This window comes from Grampus griseus (genome assembly GCF_964374135.1).
Source record: "Grampus griseus genome assembly, chromosome: 11".
Taxonomy (NCBI): domain Eukaryota; kingdom Metazoa; phylum Chordata; class Mammalia; order Artiodactyla; family Delphinidae; genus Grampus; species Grampus griseus.
The window spans coordinates 81,084,839-81,103,154 of record NC_139005.1 but is presented as its reverse complement, the minus strand read 5'-3'; the positions used below and the strand labels follow the sequence as shown (position 1 = coordinate 81,103,154).

The 18,316-nt window shown below is 34.2% G+C and overlaps 1 protein-coding gene across 7 annotated transcripts in view; it reads left to right on the top strand.

Moving 5' to 3' along the window:
• The window catches only part of ANKS1B (ankyrin repeat and sterile alpha motif domain containing 1B), a gene marked incomplete at both ends in the record, with an annotated part of 1,159,914 nt that overhangs the window by 404,411 nt on the left and 737,187 nt on the right, over positions 1–18,316 (top strand). The window lies entirely within an intron of this gene.

Sequence of the window (18,316 nt, the reverse complement as noted above, 5' to 3'; positions counted from 1 at the left end):
GTTTAGCAAGGACAAAGGCAAAGAACACTATCTTTCTCAGAATATTCCTTTTCTGTATTACTTTTACTTTTCACATATCTACTACCGTCTCTTGTTCTCACTCCAAAATTTCTCCATTTGAGAGTGCTGATGAATAAAGTGCCTTACTAATATTGACCCTCTAAGAAGATTTATGTTTTTAAAGAAGTTAGTATCTGAAAGAATACATTATTAATGATAAGATTTAATACACTTGTCAGAGATGGGAAAGATATTTTGTGGAATGGGTCCTTTTTGCCTCTTAAAAACCACATTCATGGTCCTGTCCCTCTCTCTCTCTCTTTCTTTTTTTCTACAGATATTTTTTGAGCACCTAATTTGTAAACTGTTGGGAATTAGAAAGCAAAATGTTTAAAAAGTGATGTGAGGGAAAGGGTCATTGGTGGAGAACCTTCCAAGACCAGGCAGAGGAATTTGGATTTGACGTTTCATGCCAAGGAAGTATTGCCTTCTTCAGCTAGAGAGTGACAGCAAAACTTCTAGAGGTTATTTAGCTAAAGTCAGTGGAACAAATTTTGATGATATGCTGTTGTATATTTCACGCTTATCTTTAAGAAGACAAGACAAAAACTAGGGAATGCTAGACCAATTTTTTAGCTAAACAACAGACAATTCAGTATTGTTCTGCAATGGGCAGCACAGTCTGATATTTTTAGTTGATTATATAAGGCAAATTTTGTTGTTATAGGTTTATAATTCCTCTCATTTAGCTATATATATATTAAAGTTATTTGCAGCATACGAAAACATCAGAGAAGGGCATAAAAACATAGCTCAAAAGCAAAACCAACTCTCCTACAAACATTTTTGCAATTTGCAATTCCTTATTTGTTTTGCATGAAGGTATCCACTATAATAAATGTAGCATAACCTCTTTACCTTCTACCTTTAAAGACTGCTTCTCTGGAATGTAATTCTGAGATATATAAATGTTAAGTGAAAAAGAAAAAAAGTACTTGATATTTTGGAATATTTGAACAGTATATTTCTAATAGATTTTTAATGTATATAGTACTTGGAGATAGTTCATTTACTCAGTAACAGTTCAATTCACTAAACATTTAAGACTGAAGTGTTAGTATGTTGAACATGAAAGGCTCTTTGCCAGTCAGTAGAGTAGCTCATCTTCTGTCTCCTAGGGATACTCTTTCAGGGTCACCCACTACCCCACATAGAACCTCTGAACAGATTAGAAAAGAGCACCCCACGTGATTGATTCAGACCCCAGAGAGAACTATTGCTTGGTTGTAGTGTTCGGGCTAGAATTTCAGCCCCCAATTGCCTCCTGGGCCTGGCACCTCACAATCATACACAGCACCTCTGAGTGTTCATTGAAGTTTCCATGTTCTTCCTGGGCTTTTGTTGCTTGTTGTTCGTTTATAGAATAGTGGTCGTTTCTCCTGGGCAGAAAGATAAACTTTTTAAGGTAAGACCTTGTATTTTATATCAAAAGAAAATAAAAAAAAACAGAATGAATGAACAGTACCAGGCATTTTTCATGTGTTAACTCATAATCTTCACAAGAGTCCTTTGATGTATGTGTTATTATACAAAGTTTAGTGATTTAGAAAATAATGTTTAGTGGTTGGGTGACTTGCTTAAAGTCAAAAAGCTAAAAGGCAAAAAGGACAAACTCAGATGCAAGAATAGCTGCCTTAGGTTTAGTTCTGACATCAAACAGCAAACAACCTTCAACAGCCCACTTATCCCTTTGCCCCCAAATAGTACAATCACGTAAACAAACTAAAACTCATCCAACCTCATAAAGTGCCCACCAAGGAGCATGGTGAGAGAAAGGCATGAAATGGTTATTTGAATAATCCAAGGGACTGTTTTTTGTATTTTGTTTCCCTTTTGGCGTTGTTTATGTCCTTAAGGAAAAAATTCAAGAAGTAAAAGAAAGGAAGAATTCTGGGCTTGCTTTAGTCCCTTGTGAAATAAAGTAATCGATAAATGTTGGTTGAATGTTGAATACATTTGCTATAATCCATCAGAAATTAGGTATGTGCTATAACACTTTAACCTGGGAGAAAGAAAAAAAAAAGTCCACTTGCTTTTTCAGACCTAGAAATAGGACTAGCCAGTGGTGCCTAGAGTGGCCTGTTTTTGTCCTTTCAAGAAGAAAGGATCAAATAATTAAGATGTCCTGGCAATTAACAGTATTTTAGGAGTACATCAGTAGTTCTATGAATTACAGTAACCTCTCTCACTTCCAGTAAGTTCACCCGATGATAAATGGAGTCACATAACCAAAGAGACAGATAATTTAGCTAAGGCTCAAGGGGAGCTACAAGAATAATCAAATAACGAGAAAGTGTTTTGCAGAGGAAGAGTTAAAATAGCAGGCTTTTTCAGCCTGAGGAAGGACTTTTGAAAGAGTATTTTTGAAAACTACAAGAGGCTGTGCAGTTGAAAGGTTACCAGCAGGGGCCCATGGTGCATCAAAATCAGATGTGGAGCTTTCCAAAAATACAGATGCTCAGGTTCTACCTCACCCCAGAGCTGCTGAAGTAAAATTTCAGTGGGGGTAGGGCATGGGTGGGGCTCAGACCTCTATGCTTTTTTTGTTTGTTTTGAAGTATAGTTGATTTACAATATTATGTTAGTTTCAGGTATACAGCAAAATGATTCAGTGTTTTATATATATATATATATATATATATATATATATATATTTCAGGTTATTTTCCATTATTACAAGACATTGAATAAGTTCCCTGTGCTATATAGTAAATTCCTGTTGTTTATCTATTTTTATATATAGTAGTTTGTATCTGCTAATCCCGTATTCCTAATTTATCCCTCCCCCACTCGCTTTCCCCTTTGATAACCTAAATTTATTTTCTGTGTCTGTGAGTCTGTTTCTGTTTTGTATACAGATTCATGTGTATTATTTTTTAGATTTTACATATAAGTAATGTCAAGTAATATTTGTCTTTGTCTGATTTCACTAAATATTGTTGCAAATGGCAATATTTCATTTTTTATAGCTGAGTAATATTTCATTGTGTGTGTGTGTGCATATATATATATATATATATATTTATATACCACATCTTCTTAAGTCAATCTTACGTTAATGGAAACATGGGTTGTTTCTATGTCTTGGCTATTGTAAATAGTGCTGCTATGAACATTGGGGTACATGTATCTTTTCTATTTAGAGTTTTCGTCTTTTCCGGATATATTCCCAGGAGTGGGATTGCTGGATCATATGGTAGCTCTATTTTTAGTTTTTTAAGGAACCTTCCATACTGTTTTCCATAGTGGCTGCATCAATTTACACTCCCATCAACAATGCAAGAGAGTTCCCTTTTCTCCACACCCTCTCCAGCATTTATTATTTGTAGCCTTTTTGATGATATCCATTCTATGTGTGAGGTGATACTTCATCATGGTTTTGATTTGTATTTCTCTAATAATTAACGATGTTGAACATCCTTTCATGTGCCTGTTGGCCATCAGTATGTCTTCTTTGAAAAAAATGTCTATTTAAGTCAGACCTCTCTGCTTTTTAAAAGCTTCAGTGATATTCCAGACACACCGCTAGGGTTTGGAACAATTGCTTTTGTCTCTTGGTCTCCCATCACAACTGACTGATCACCTGTTTGTAGACTCCTTATATTCCAGAGTCTCTTGTCATGAGATGCTTAGTGCAACTCATAGGCGGTGTAATGAAGCTTTCCTAAAAGGAAGTTCATATTGTGTTCCAGGAATGATGCTAGTTCTTTTACACAGGATATTTTATTTCATTCTCAAAACAACCTTTTGACAAAGATATTATCATACCCATTTAATAAATAAAGAAAAGAAGCTGCAGGGCTTTAGTGACTTGCCATACAAAATAAAGTACAGAAACCAGAATTTGGATCCAGAGCTGTTGGACTTCAAAACCTGCACCAGAAAATAGATCTGAAAATCTAATGCAGATTGTAATAAAAAAACCTATTAGATTGGTTGTTACTGATATCAGAACTGAGGAAGGAGAACTGAAATAACTGACAACTGACATATTTACTGATTTCAGTATTTGCCCATGGTAACAAACTATATGGTCATTCACATATTACCCACACTTATTCAGATATTAGCACGCAGTAGGTGGCACAATCCAAATACAAAGTAGTTTGGGGAAAAAAGTTGCTTTTTTTCCCCTTTTCTCATAACACTTTGAATATCATAGTCATTCTTTTTATCCTTAAACATAGTGGCAACATCTTTAAATTGAACTACCAAATCTTGATCCCCAGCAGAGTTTAGGTTATACTTTTCTGTTTATGTCATTTGATCTTGGTCTTGCTAATGCCACAGGCTCCTCATGTGCTTACTAGACAGATAATTTAATTTTAGTATCTCTCATTAGTCTGAGTATTCCATATTGGTGTTCCTTTTTTTTTTTTTTACCAGGAAGTTAGCATATACCTTTAGATGGTATATGCCATTTATGCCTAGAGATGTTTTTTTGACCTGACTGCTATGTCCACTGCACTCACCATTAGCCATTTTTGATTACTCACATACACACACATCTACATAAATGCACAGAATAATTACTTTATATAATACTTTTGATTAACTCCATCTTTTGCAATTTTCTTGGGATTGAGGCCTATCTATTATAACTGCTCTTGGATATACAGTTTAGTGATGAATTTATCTTATTAGTGCCATGCTTTTTCTTGAGACGTTGGCATTATTGCTTTTTAAATTCTTATCTATCAGAAAATTATTGAAGACTGTGGTGTTTAGGTAGGGGAATTTGGCAATGTTTGGTTCTCTGTTACCAGTGACAGTATTTAACTTTGTGACTATTGCAATGTAAGTTGATATCCTACTCCTATGTTCTTTTAGTTTTTGATAGTTTTACCCTTTTAATTTTTAATATTCATCTTTCATGCACATAATGTAGATTTTTGAAGGAATCCATTCTGTAGTATACCAGCTCTGCCTAAGAAGTTATTTCACACAGGTTCTTAACTGAATATTTAAGTATCATTTTTTTCTGAAAACCAAAGAGGTCAGTAATCATTTATAGAACTGAATTGTCTATGAGTAGCTTTGAAAATAAATGTCTCTGTGCCCATAAATCTTGGATAAAAGACTTGTAAGTTGTTGAAAAAAATGTTTGTTTATAGACTCGTAAACAGAAGTAGCCGATGCTTTTTATTTTTCTGATGTTTAGATTTTTAGATTTAAAAATTTTTATTTTTCTGACTGAAATCTACCTTCAGAAAGAAAAATGTACATTTTAGGATAATATGATTCTGGTGATTCTGTTGCATGTGTGAGTGAGATTCAGATCAGTGTTCCAGAGACAATCAGAACACTGTGAGATTCTAATTACTCTGAGATAAAAGTAAATTCTTTCACAAAGCCATGTGAGAGTTCTGAAACTATTCTCTAATAAGTTATGTGATTTTATAGGGAGCTACTATTTGGTAATATGAATAAAGTCATAATTCTTAGGGTCTAAACTTCACTCCAATAGTCTTTCTTTCATGGTGTGGGAGAGAAAAGCACATTTTGATCATGTCAGATTTATATAATACATTATATTCCTCTAATAACCCAGTTACACCAATCTTCTATCTGTTTCTATGAGGTTTTTTTTTAAGATTCTACATATAATTTTTTTAAGTTTCCACGTATAAGTGAGATCAAACAGTATTTGTCTTTCTGTATCTAATTTATTTCGCTTAGCATAATGCCCTCAAGGTTCATCCATGCTGTTGCAAATGACAGGGTTTCCTTCTTTTTTATGGCTGAATAATATTCATATATATATTTAAATTAATTAAACAAGGAGGCCATTAGACTGAGGTTACTCTAATGCTGTAGCAGCCTAAATAAGCAAAACAGAATCTAAGCCTGTAAAACTGGAACCTAAGAACAATCAACCACAAACAACTAACTGGCTTCAATATATAGCCAATCAATAATTTCCTTACTTTGCTTCTGCCTTTTCTCTGGAAAAGTCTTTCCTCAAATTCTTGTCAGTGGGGTGTAGCCCTTCTAAATACTTCCAGTTTGGTGCTACCTGATTAACTTGATTTTTGCTCAAATAAACTCTTAGATTTTTAATATGCCTCAGTTTATCTTTTAACTATATATGTGTGTGTTTTAACCATATATGACTATATATATATAACATTTTCTTTATCCATTTATCCCTTGACAAATACTTAGGTTGTTTGCTTGCATGTCTTCTCTATTTTAAATGATGCTATAGTAAACATGGAGGTGCAGGTATCTTTTGAAGATAGTGATTTTGTTTTCTTTGGATAAATACCCAGAAGTGGGATTGCTGGATCATATGGTGGTTCTATTTTTAATTTTTTGAGGAACCTCCATATTGTTTTCCATAGTGGCTGCACCAACTTACATTCCCACCAATAGTGGACACAGGTTGCCTTTTCTCTACATCCTCACCAGCACTTGTTGTCCTTGTCTTTTTGGTAACAGCCATTCTAACATGTGTGAGATGATGCCTCATTGTGGTTTTGACATGCATTTCCCTGATGATTAGTGATGTTGAGTACTTTTTTATGTATCTGTTAGCCATTTGTATATATTTTTGGGAAAAATGTTTATTCAGATCCTTTACCTATTTCTTAATTGGGTTACTTGGGGTTTTTTGCTACTGAGTTGTATGAGTTCCTTGTATTGTATATTTTGGATATTAACTTCTTAGGTTTGCAGATATTTTCTCCTGTTCCATAGGTTATCTTTTCATTTTGTTGATTGCTTCTTATATATATTTTAAAAGAGTTTGTGAAGGATTGATATTGTTTTCTGAAATGTTTGGTTGAATTCACCGTTAAAGCTATCTGGGTCTGGCCTTACATTTATGGGAAGTTTGAAAGTTACTATATCTCTTTACTTGTTATAGATTTGCTCAGAATTTCTATTTCTTCTTTAGTCAGTTTTAGTATTTAGTATCTTTCTAGGAATTTGTGCATTTCATCTAGGTTATCTGATTTGTTGGCATAAAGTTATTCGTAGTATTCTCTTACAGTCCTTTTTATTTCTGTAAGTTTGATAGTGATACCCCTCTTTTATTCCCAGTCTTAGTAATTTGAGTCTTCTCCCTTTTATCTTGGTCATGCTAGCTAAATTTTTGTCAATTTTGTTTATCTTTTTCAAGATCCAACTTTTGGTTTTATTGATTTTTTTCTGTTGTTTTTACATTCTTTATTTTAATTCCATCTAATCTTTATTATCTCATTACTTCTAATTTGGATTTCCTTTTTTCCTCTAGTTTCTGAATTTTAAAGGGTATGTTATTGATTTGAGATATTTCTCTTTTTTTTTATTATAGCTTTATAGCTGTGGACTTCCCTTTAAGCACTTATTTATCTGTATCCTATAAATTTTAGAATGTTGTGGTTTTCTTTTCATTCACCTGAAAGTATTTTCTAATTTCTTTGTGATTTATTCTTTGACTCACTGGTTATTTAGGACAGTGTTTTTTAATCTCCATGTATTTGTGAATTTTCTAAGTTGCTTCTTTTATTGATTTCTAATTTTATTATTTTGTGGTCAGAGAATATACTTTGTATGATTTCATTCTTTTCAAATTTATTGGTACTTATTTTGTGGTCTAACATGCAGTCTATCCTGGAAAATGTTCCATGTGCACTTGAGAAGAATGTGCATTTGGTGGAATGCTCTATATATAGATGTCTGTTAGATGTAGTTGGTTTATGGTGCTGTTCAAGTGTTCTGTTTGTTTCTTGATCTGCCTGATTGTTCTGTCCATTATTGAAAGTGGAGTATTGAATTCCCCAACTATTATTGTTGAATTGTCTATTTTTCCCTTCAGTTCTCTCAGTTTTTTTTTTTTTTTTTTGCGGTGCACGGGCCTCTTCACTGTTGTGGCCTCTCCCATTGCAGAGCACAGGCTCCAGACGCGCAGGCTCAGTGGCCATGGCTCATGGGCCCAGCCTCTCCGTGGCATGTGGGATCTTCCCAGTCCGGGGCACGAACCTGTGTCCCCTGCATCAGCAGGCGGACTCTCAACCACTGCTCCACCATGGAGGCCCCAGTTCTCTCAATTTTTGTTTCATGTGTTTTGGGACTCTCTTAGGTGCATATGTGTTTGTATATGTTCTGTCCTCCTGATGGATTGACCATTTTATCTTTATAAATTTATTAAATGTTCTATTTTAAATCTCTAGTAACAATTTCTGTCTTAAAATTTCTTTTGTCCAATATTAGTATAGCCACTCCATCTTTCTTTGGGTTACTGTTCACATGGTATATCTTTTTCTGTCTTTTTACCTTAAATCTATTAGTGCCCTTGAATATAAAGTATGTCTCTTGTAGGTGCTATGTAATTGGATTATTAAAAAAACAAAACAAAACTATCCTGCCAATCTCTGCCTTTTATTTGGAGTGTTGTATGCACTTACACTTAATGTAATTACAGATAAAGTAGGACTTACGTCTTCCATTTTATTATTTGTTTTCTATGTATTATATACTTTTAATTTCTTTTTTCCTCATTTACTGCCTTTCTTTGTATTAAATAGATATTTTCTAGCTTACCATTTTAATTCTCTTGGAGTTTCTTGTATTATTTTGTTATAGTTGTTATTTTCTTAGTGGGTGTTCTATGATTACAGTTAATATTTTAACTTAAAACAATCTATCTTGAATGAATCCCAACATAATCTCAATAGTAGTCAAAAACTTTGCTCCAGTATAGCTTCATTTCCTACCCCCTTTTGAGTTATTTTCATACAGCTCTAGATTTCATTTACATCTTTTTACATTATAAACATATCAACCCACATTTATAATTACTGCTTTATGCAGTTGTTATTTTAAAATAATATATGAGGTGAAAAGAATTACAAATAAAAATACATTTATACTGTCTCTCATATTTACCTATGTAGCTACTTTTACCCATGCTCTTTATTTCTTCATGTGGATTTGAGTTACTCTCTAGTGTTCTTCTAATTCAGGTTGAAAGTCTTCCTTTAGTATTTCTTTTAGGGCATGTCTACTAGCACTTCTCTCAATTTTTGTTTATCTGGCAATGTCATAATTTACCTTGAATTTCTGAAGGATAGTTTTGCTGAATACAGAATTCTTGGTTGACATTTTTTTCTTTCAGCATTTAGAATGTTCCAACTCACTGCCTGTAGACTCCATGATTTCTGAAAAGTTAGCTATTAATCTTATTGGGGATCCCTTCTACAAGATGAATTATTTTTCTCTTGTTACTGTCTCATGATTCTTTCTGTCTTTGTTATTCAACAATTTAACTATGTGTCTATGTGTAGATCTCTTTAAATTTATCTTTCATGAAATTTGTTGAGGTTTTTGGATGTGTAGATTAATTTTTTTCCATCAAATTTGGGAAGTTTCTGGCCATTAGTTTTTCAGAAATTCTTTCTGTTCCTTCTCTCTCTCCTCACTTCTAGGACTCTCGTTATGCATATGTTGGTATACTTGTTGCTGTTGCACAGTTCTCTAATGGTCTGTTATTTGTATTTATTCTTGTTTCTTTCTTTTCCTCAAACTGGATAATTTCAATTGCCCTGTCTTCAAGTTTGTTGATTCATTCTTCTGCCAGCTTCAATCTACTTTTGAGTCCCTCTTGCAAATGCTTCATATCAGTTATTCTAATTAACAACTCAGAATTTCTGTCTTTTCCATTTTTAAAAATCATATCTCTATTGATACTGATTTTCTCTGTTTTCCGTTAATATCTATTCTTATACATTTCTTTAATTCTTTACAGATGATTCCTTTGGTTATTTGAACATATTTATAATATATGATTTAAAGTCTTCATCTAGTAAGTTCAAAATCTGTTCTTCTTGAGGGACAGTTTCTGCTGTTTTTTTCTCCTTTATATGGGCCTAATTTTCCTGTTTCTTTATAAGTCTTATAACTTATGTTGAAAATTGGACATTTAAAATCATATAAAATGGCAACTCTGGAAATCAGATTCCTCCCTTCCCAGGGTTTTTGTTGTTGTTGCTTTTGTTCGTTTAGTGACTCTCCTGGATTAATTCTGTCAAGTCTGAATTGTTTTTCACTGTGGCCATTTAAGTGTCTGCTGCATTAGCTTAGTGGTTACCTTACAATTTGACAGAGATTTTCTTAAATACCTTGAACCAATAAGTCTGCCTATGCCATGGACTCTGTGTGTTGAGGTCTGTCCTCAAGTTCTGGCAGCTTAGCTCTGCCTTAGCTTTACTTCCTCCTTGCACAGAACTAGTTCAGCCAGAGGTAAGAGATCAGAGTCTTCTCAGATTTTTTTCTGGGCATGCACACAGCCCTCCACATGTATGTAGCCTTTTTGGTTCATAGAAATATGCTGGAGCTTTTCAGAGACCTCTATAGGCATCTCTTTCTCCAGAGTTTCCTTTTAAGGTTTTTTGGAGAGCCTTTTATTAGCCATTGCTGGTATCACTGGCTCCAGCAGTTGTGATGTTAAACAGCTGCAACATTAAACGGTTGCTGTTAATTCATTTTAACAAACACCTAGAAGATAGCGCCTTTCTCACTGAGTGAGCTCTGCATCAGGTCAAATAAAAACAAGCCCTGTAAATAGGCCTTTTCCAGGGGGCTGCTGAACATGTTAAATCTGGAGAATTCTCTGTGGCTGTAAGGATGTTTGCAGCACTCTGAAGCCATTCAACCCTCCGCCCCCCCACACACACACACCCTAGTGGCTTCTTGGCTACTGGTTTAAAGACTTACTATTATTGAGAGGCTGCTAATTTTCTCCCTGTGGAACTGAGAACAAAGAAATGGGAATGGGGCAAGTTAGATTGCCACAGTGCTCACTGTTTGTACAAAAATTCTGCTGATTTTCTGGGATAAAGTTTACATAGATTGCTACAAGTTTTTGTTATTTCCAGAGTTCTGAAAAAATTGATTTTTGACATTTTTTTGTGAATGTTCTTGTTACTTCTATGGTGGAGTAGATTTTCAGAGATCCTTACTTCTTCTAGAAGTGCTTCCTCCCTGGCTTTTAAGAGAGTAAGCACTCCTTGCTTCTTAGGACACAATGCTTTTTTGTCGGATGAAGCAGAGTGCTGGCAAGGAGTTGACTAGAAGGTGAAATAAAGTAGATGAGATTGGTGAGTTAAGGGCTAAGCTAAAGAATTTTGTTTTGAGTAAAATTTATTTGGGAGGTACTTGAATTCATAGACCATGAATAATGTGAGGATAATGATGTTTGAAGATTATTCTAATGGTTTCACATAGAGTGAAATACAGCTGTACGAGAAGGGAGATGAGTTTAGAGGCAGTGCCAATAATCTACGTGTGTGGTGCTAAGGCCTGTCTTAACATGGCAGCTATGGACATAGAAACGCAAAGGTGGATTAGTCATGGGATTTGGTGATCGACCGGATCTGTGGAGTAATGGAATAGAGGAGTTTCAAAAGATATAAATGTTGCTGCTCTGCTTCACAGAGATGGTGGTAGAGTAATGGTAATGAGGATAATGGAAAGCAGACGTGTGGCAAACTTTTATTTTGACATCTTCATTTCACTAACAGTCTCTTCTTAAGTTCCTTTGGCCAGTCATGGGATCATAAAGATTAAATGAATAGGTGTTGGATTTTAAAGCCAGGGTCTTATACTGTCAAAAGCTAAATATTATCAAGAGGCTTCCTAAATCACATTAATTTAGAAAAAGGAGAAGAAGAAAAGGAAAGTTTTTTGTTTGTTATTTTTAAAGTCTAAAGATATTCCAAAATGTTTATTATGTTAACTTACTTTTCTAACATGTGATTCTCTGGTAAAGCAGATGGAAGAAATCTACAGTTTTGTATTATTGAGCTTTAATTGCTGTGTGTAGAAATGATAGGTCCATAGCCTTGAATGTGTATTAATAGAGTGTATTTTAGTAGTGTATCTTTCATAAGTGAAAGAGTCTTGGGTTCAAGCACCCCTTGCTTCTTAGAACACAGTGCTTTTTTGTCAACATGTGGATTTATCATGATTTCAAATGATTTTCCTCCTTTGATTTTCCATAGCCCTTGAGGAGAGAAAGCAATAAATGAAAAATGAGATGATTATCAATGAGATGATTGCTTTAATCTCTATAATTGAGAAATGTTAATTCCTGTGTGGGATCAAAGTCCGATTTCTGGACTCTTCCCTAACCTAGGAACATTTCTCATTCAGTTGTTCACTTCTTTATGTGCATCTAACAAGGCTGAAACTGGAGATAGCAATACATATATCCATGTTGCCCTTGCACCATAGTCTTCTTCAATATTTTAAATAATTATATTATTCATCAGTGTTTGTGTTCTTCCAAATTTTTCAAAACATTAAATTACAGATTTGTATTATTTACCTTATTTGGAAGCTAAAGTAACAAAAATCAATTACGGTATTACCTTACTTGTTTCCATGAGTAGAGAGTAAATGACTACAAAAGAGTTTTCTTATAATTAATGTTTCTGTTAGAATAGCTCAAGGAATGGAAGGCTTTGCAGGCTATTTAGGCTGTCTTCCTTATTCTTAAGACTTAATTTTTCTTAATCTTTGTTATTTATGTTATTTATTTATTCATCTTTTTGTTAGTTGGTTAATCCAATCATTTAATATAAATTTAAAATTTTTGAGAATCTACTTTGTGCCAGGATTGTGCTGCATTGAAACACACAAAGAAGCACTATTTGGAGCACTTGCTCTCTGGGAAGACAGAATTTAGAAGTAGCTAGCAATAAAAATATCGAGTATCAATATAGGATCTGAAAATCTAGTGTGTTGTGAGATACTGAATTATCTGTATAGAATATTACTGTTGTTTTTAGATTCAGAGAAGAAAGCCATATAGGCAGTAGTACTCATGAAATGCTTCAGAGACTAAGTAAAATTTATGATTGGTTTTGAAAGAAAAGGAGAATATCTATAGGCCTAGAAGAGTCCCCTGATCCTCAAAAGAGATGATGACAGCATAAGCAAAAAGACAGAGGCAGGAATGTGACATTCAGGATGGGGGCTACCAAATACATCAGCCTAACAGAGGGTTCCTTTTGAATGGTATCCTTGGGGAGGCATTGAAAGCCTTAAGAAGTAGAACAATTACTATAAAATTCATATTTCTATTCAACAAATATTTATTGGATGATAACTGTTGTCCTCTGATAGTACTACAATCTGGGGCTATAGGCACCTACGTTTTAGGAACGATATGAAGCTATAGATCTCAAACTGGACCACTCTATGGAGGTACTATAAAGGGCTTGCAATTTCATACAGACACAAAGCTTGTCTGTAGATTACATAAATCATAGGTCTTACATATCCATATCCATTTTTATTATTTTCAAATGTGTATAAGTTTTGCTGTGATTAATAAAATAGAAATTTATTGTTGCTTTTTTGCTCATGTACTTGTTTCAAACAACAGATTCGAAAAGTATAACTTACCTACTAGAGTTGGGCAGAGAATGCAGGATTCTTTCTCTTTGCTTCATATTTTCATGTGGAGAGACATTGATCAGTTTACCTGGGCTTCTCTCTGCTCCAACTCACTCCTCAAGGGAGTTAATTGATTTGTAAATTTGGAAGCAGGAACTGAGCATGTGTCACTAATTCTCTTCATGATCTTCTCATCTGCAGAGAGTATGTGCAGTTAAGTTTAGCAGTAAGACACCTACCTGTTCAGGTTTGGGAGAACTGAGGCTAGTTTGTCTAATTCTGAGATATAGTAGTAGAAAGCTTGTATTGCCTTGTACCTAAGCCATGTTCTCTAGTATCTGCTCTGTCACTAGCCTATGTTGACATTTTAATCCATTTGCCTGAGTCCTTTGTTTTTATCCACGGTTTGGCTAACTGCAGTCTCTGAGCCAAATCTGACCCACGCAGGCCAAATCTGGCCAGCCTCTTCTGTTTACATATTATGTGTGTCTCTTTATTGCTACAGCAGCAGCATTGAGTAGTTGCAACAGAGATCATATGGCCTGAAAAGCCTAAATTGTTTACTCTCTGGCCCTTTGCAGAAAAGATTTGTCAACCCCTAGACTCTTATCTACAATTTGGGCAGGGAATAAGGAAGTCATTTATTGTACTCCCTAAATTTCTAAATTAATTCTAATATTATCACATAGGGGTTTGTAAAATTTTTTACTTTGAAAAACATGTTTTATCATTCAAAGTGGCGGAAACCCTTTTTGTAAAAATGGAATGGACTGAGAGGTGGGAGATTGAAGGCCTATTCAAAGTAACATAGGCATGAGTCGATGAAGTTTGAGCTAGTTTGGTGATTATGGAAACAGAAAAGTAATACTGGGTTTAGGAGTTATTATGAAGTGCAAATTTTATAAAAGTTGGTGACTTCTTCTTTATAGTAACAGTAAGCATAACAACAGGAGAAAGCAAAATGTCTCCAAGAGTTCAAACCTAGGTGACTGGGTGAATGTCCTGGGAGCAGTATATAATGTATTTTCTTATTCTGTCTGCCTTGTCTTTGGCCCTTTAAGTCACACATTCACTAACACCAGGAATAAAGACCCCAAGCATTGTTACAGTAGTCACCCAGGACTCTTCACCATTACCAGACCTACCAAAACTAAACATATGTCTATGCAACTTCACCATCAATCTACCAGTTTGTTCCTATAAATTTGGCGATGCCCTTTGTCTTCTCATTATTTAACTTAAGTCTCAGTTATTTTTCTAACAGGCTTTAATAGGTTTATCTCCTGGCTCCCTATACCTAGTTGTGAATACTTATATGTATGTGTATGTATTTTTATGTTTGAATATTCAGTTTTTCAGTTCATTTATTTGTTCAGTATTTATCTATTTTTTTAAAATAATTTGTTTTCTGCCTCTTTCCGAGAAAGAATATGAGGCTTGGACTCCTCACATTGCAAAGAAATCCTTTCATATAAATAATCTTGGTTTCTTTCATTCTTTTTTTTTTCTTTTCTTTTTCGACAATAATTAATACTTCCTAGACAATGCATTCCCTTATTCTTTTAGCCTCAAGGTTGTTTCATAAGATTTTTCCTCTTTGTCATCTTGTTATTGGTGAACTACATTCTGTTTATTTTGACTCCTTATGAAGATTATCTAGGTTTTTTATTGAGGATTTGTACTGAGCTGATCCCTATTTAGTTTGCATGGCATTTGACATATTTTCAGTTGCATTTGTGCAGTTTATTAAAGAGCTTATTCTTGTGATTCCAGCCATCTTCAGTTTCACCTGGGGTATGCAAATTTCTACACAACAGTACCAGAAATAAAAATCAAAGTTAATTTATATTTGAAATGGTATCATCACCTTCCTCAGGTGGTATTTAGGCTCACGGAATTTTTTTCTGAAAATAACATGTATTATAGTTTCAAAATAAAGATCAGGCAAAAACAAAACAGAATATGGTCACATTCCCCAGTGTTAACCAACAAGAGTTTCTAATCATTCCTTCCAGAAATATTCCATACATATAGGTGTGTACACTTTCTTTTTATAGAAACGTGAACATACATTATATATTATTCTTTGTTTATTTGTTTTAGCTCAACATACTAGTACCTATGCATTCGTCTCACTTTTTGAATGCCTGAATAGTAATAATGGCTACATCTATTGAGCATTTAGGCACTTAGGCACTACATTAAGTACTTTATAAAATTCATTTCATTTCAAATGTATTTCATTAATTTTATTATTTTATTCACAACCACCACCAACACTTTGAGGTAGATCCTATTAGTATTCTATCCTAATATTACAGATGAAGAAACTGAGACTTTGCTAAGGCAGCTGCTTTGCTAAAAGTGGTAGAGCTAGGATTCTGACTCCACACTCTTTAATTACTATTCCAGTGTTTTTCAAGTATATTTCATCAACCATCTGCAACAATATGACCTGGGAAACTTGTAAAACAAGATCTCCAGGCTCATTGTCAGAGATTCTGATTTAGTAAAAATTTGGGAGAGAGTCACAAGTCTTGAGTTATTAACAAATGATCCAAAGTAGGTTTTATATAGTCTCAAATCTGTGGACCTCTGCATTATATATACTACATTGCCTCTTTATATGAATGGTATTTATTTATTAAACAGTCTCTTAATGATGAACCTAATTTCCAGTCCTTTAATATTATAAACAGTGCTTCAGTACACATTCTTTACATGTACATTTTTATTTGTATTTGTGAATTTAATTGTAGGAAGGATTTCTAGAAGTAGAATTTCTGGGTAAAAGAGTATGTGCACTTAAAATTTTGAAACACTTTTGGGAATTTTATTAAGAACAGCTAATCTTCTTTTCCTTGCTAGTCCCTAGTTAATTATTAATTTTCCAAGAGTAAAGATTTTAGAACACTAAAAGAGACTAATCAAAAGTTTTTTGAAGCCAGTTCCTTTTTTTAATCCTGTATTAGTTTACTAGGGATGCTGAAGCAAAGTACCACGAAGCTGCATGGCTTAAACAACAGCAATATATTTTCTGACAGTTCTGGAGGCTAAGAGTCTGAAATTGAGGTGGTGGTAGAGCCAGTTTCTTCTAAGGAGAATGTGTTCCATGCCTTTCCCCTAGCTCTGGTCGTTTGTTGGCAACCTTTGGCATTCCTTGGCTTTGGCAGCATGACTTCAGTCGTCACATGGTGTTCTCCCTGTGTACATGTCTGTCTCCAAATTTCCCCTCTTTATAGAGACACCAGTCATTGGATTAGGGGCTAACCCTAAATGACTTCATCTTAATTTAACTAATTATGTCTGCAACACCCTTATCGCCAAATAAGATTACATTCTGGGGGTTAAGACTTTGACATTTGACTTTTGGGGAGACACAGTTGAACCCAAAACATACTCAAAATAACATTCTCAGTACCCACACTGGTTTCTCAGCACTTATCTGGTGAGATTTCTATTGTGGTTTCAAATGTATAATTGACATCTCCATCTTTGAAGTCACCTCATCTTTGATCAAGAGAGTCTTAACTAAGAATCGATCTCCAGGGACACTGATTGGTAGCACTTTCCAAAGGGGGGCAATATCCTGACACCACTTACAACTCATATGATTGCCATTTGTAAAATCTGATTACAGCTTTTCTCATTCATGGCACTAAGAATCAGGCTTCCCTCCACATACTCCCCACCCCCATTTCATTATTTAACAGAAGCATTCAAAGTAGCATGTGTACATATATTTTTAGAAAGCAAGAGTGATAATCATGCAGTGCACATAAATGGTGCCTTGCAATACCATGCTCTAGGAATAATAATGGCAGTTTATCAATCTCATCTGTTCCCAGGTGAAGGAAAGATTTTAACATGGCAGAAGTCCAGGAGTCAATGCTGTCTAAAGATCTGCTTTCTAAAGGTCTACTCTAACAATTGACAAATTAGCCTGAAAGAGATTTATATCAATTCACACTTCAAATAAAACTATATAGAGTACCCATTGTTCCAAACCCTCACCAACACTGTGTATTATCTACAGCAATTTGATCAGGAATGGTATATCATGTGTTGCTTTAATTTACATATGTCTAATTAGAAATGAGATCAAGCATCTTTTCATACAAGAAATTTTTAGCTATTTATCATGAACTGCTCCTATGCTTTGCCCACTTTTCTCCTTAGGTTGATGATCTCTTTAATCCCAATTTGTAATTCTCTTTATATAATAAAGATATTATAGCCCTTTGTCACATGTGTCAAAGAATTTTCCCAAATCTGTCATGTTTCTGAATTTTTTTTTGTATTTTAGTGGCTTTATAGAAGTTTCATGTTTGTATGTACTCCAATTCACCAATCTTTTTCTCTACAGCTCTGATTATGAGTCTGGTTATAGCTCCTTGTCAAAGGCCATTCCTATTTTAAGATTATTTTACAGGTGTATTTACTTATTATTTAAATATTTATCTGTAATTTATTTTGTTTTAAGAAATGAAGTATTAATACAGTTTTATTATTTCTTTCCAAATGACTAGTCAGTTATCTCATTGGCAATTATTATATAATCCATTGTTTTCCTACTGATTTGAAATACCATCTTTATAATATAATAAATTTTCACAAGCATTGGCACTTTGTCTTTTTAAATTCTCTCTTCTATTTTATTGCCTTTCAGTTATTGCACCAGAACCATTTATAATTTATTTAAATATCTGATAAATGCTGATCTCCACCCCCTCCATTACTTTTCTCTTTTCAAATTGATACCTAGCTATTGTCAGACATTTATTTTTCCAAATGCACTTTAGGATCACTTGTCAAGATCCAAGATGGGGTGGGAGGGAAACTATTGCAGTACTACTGCATTAAATTTAAGACT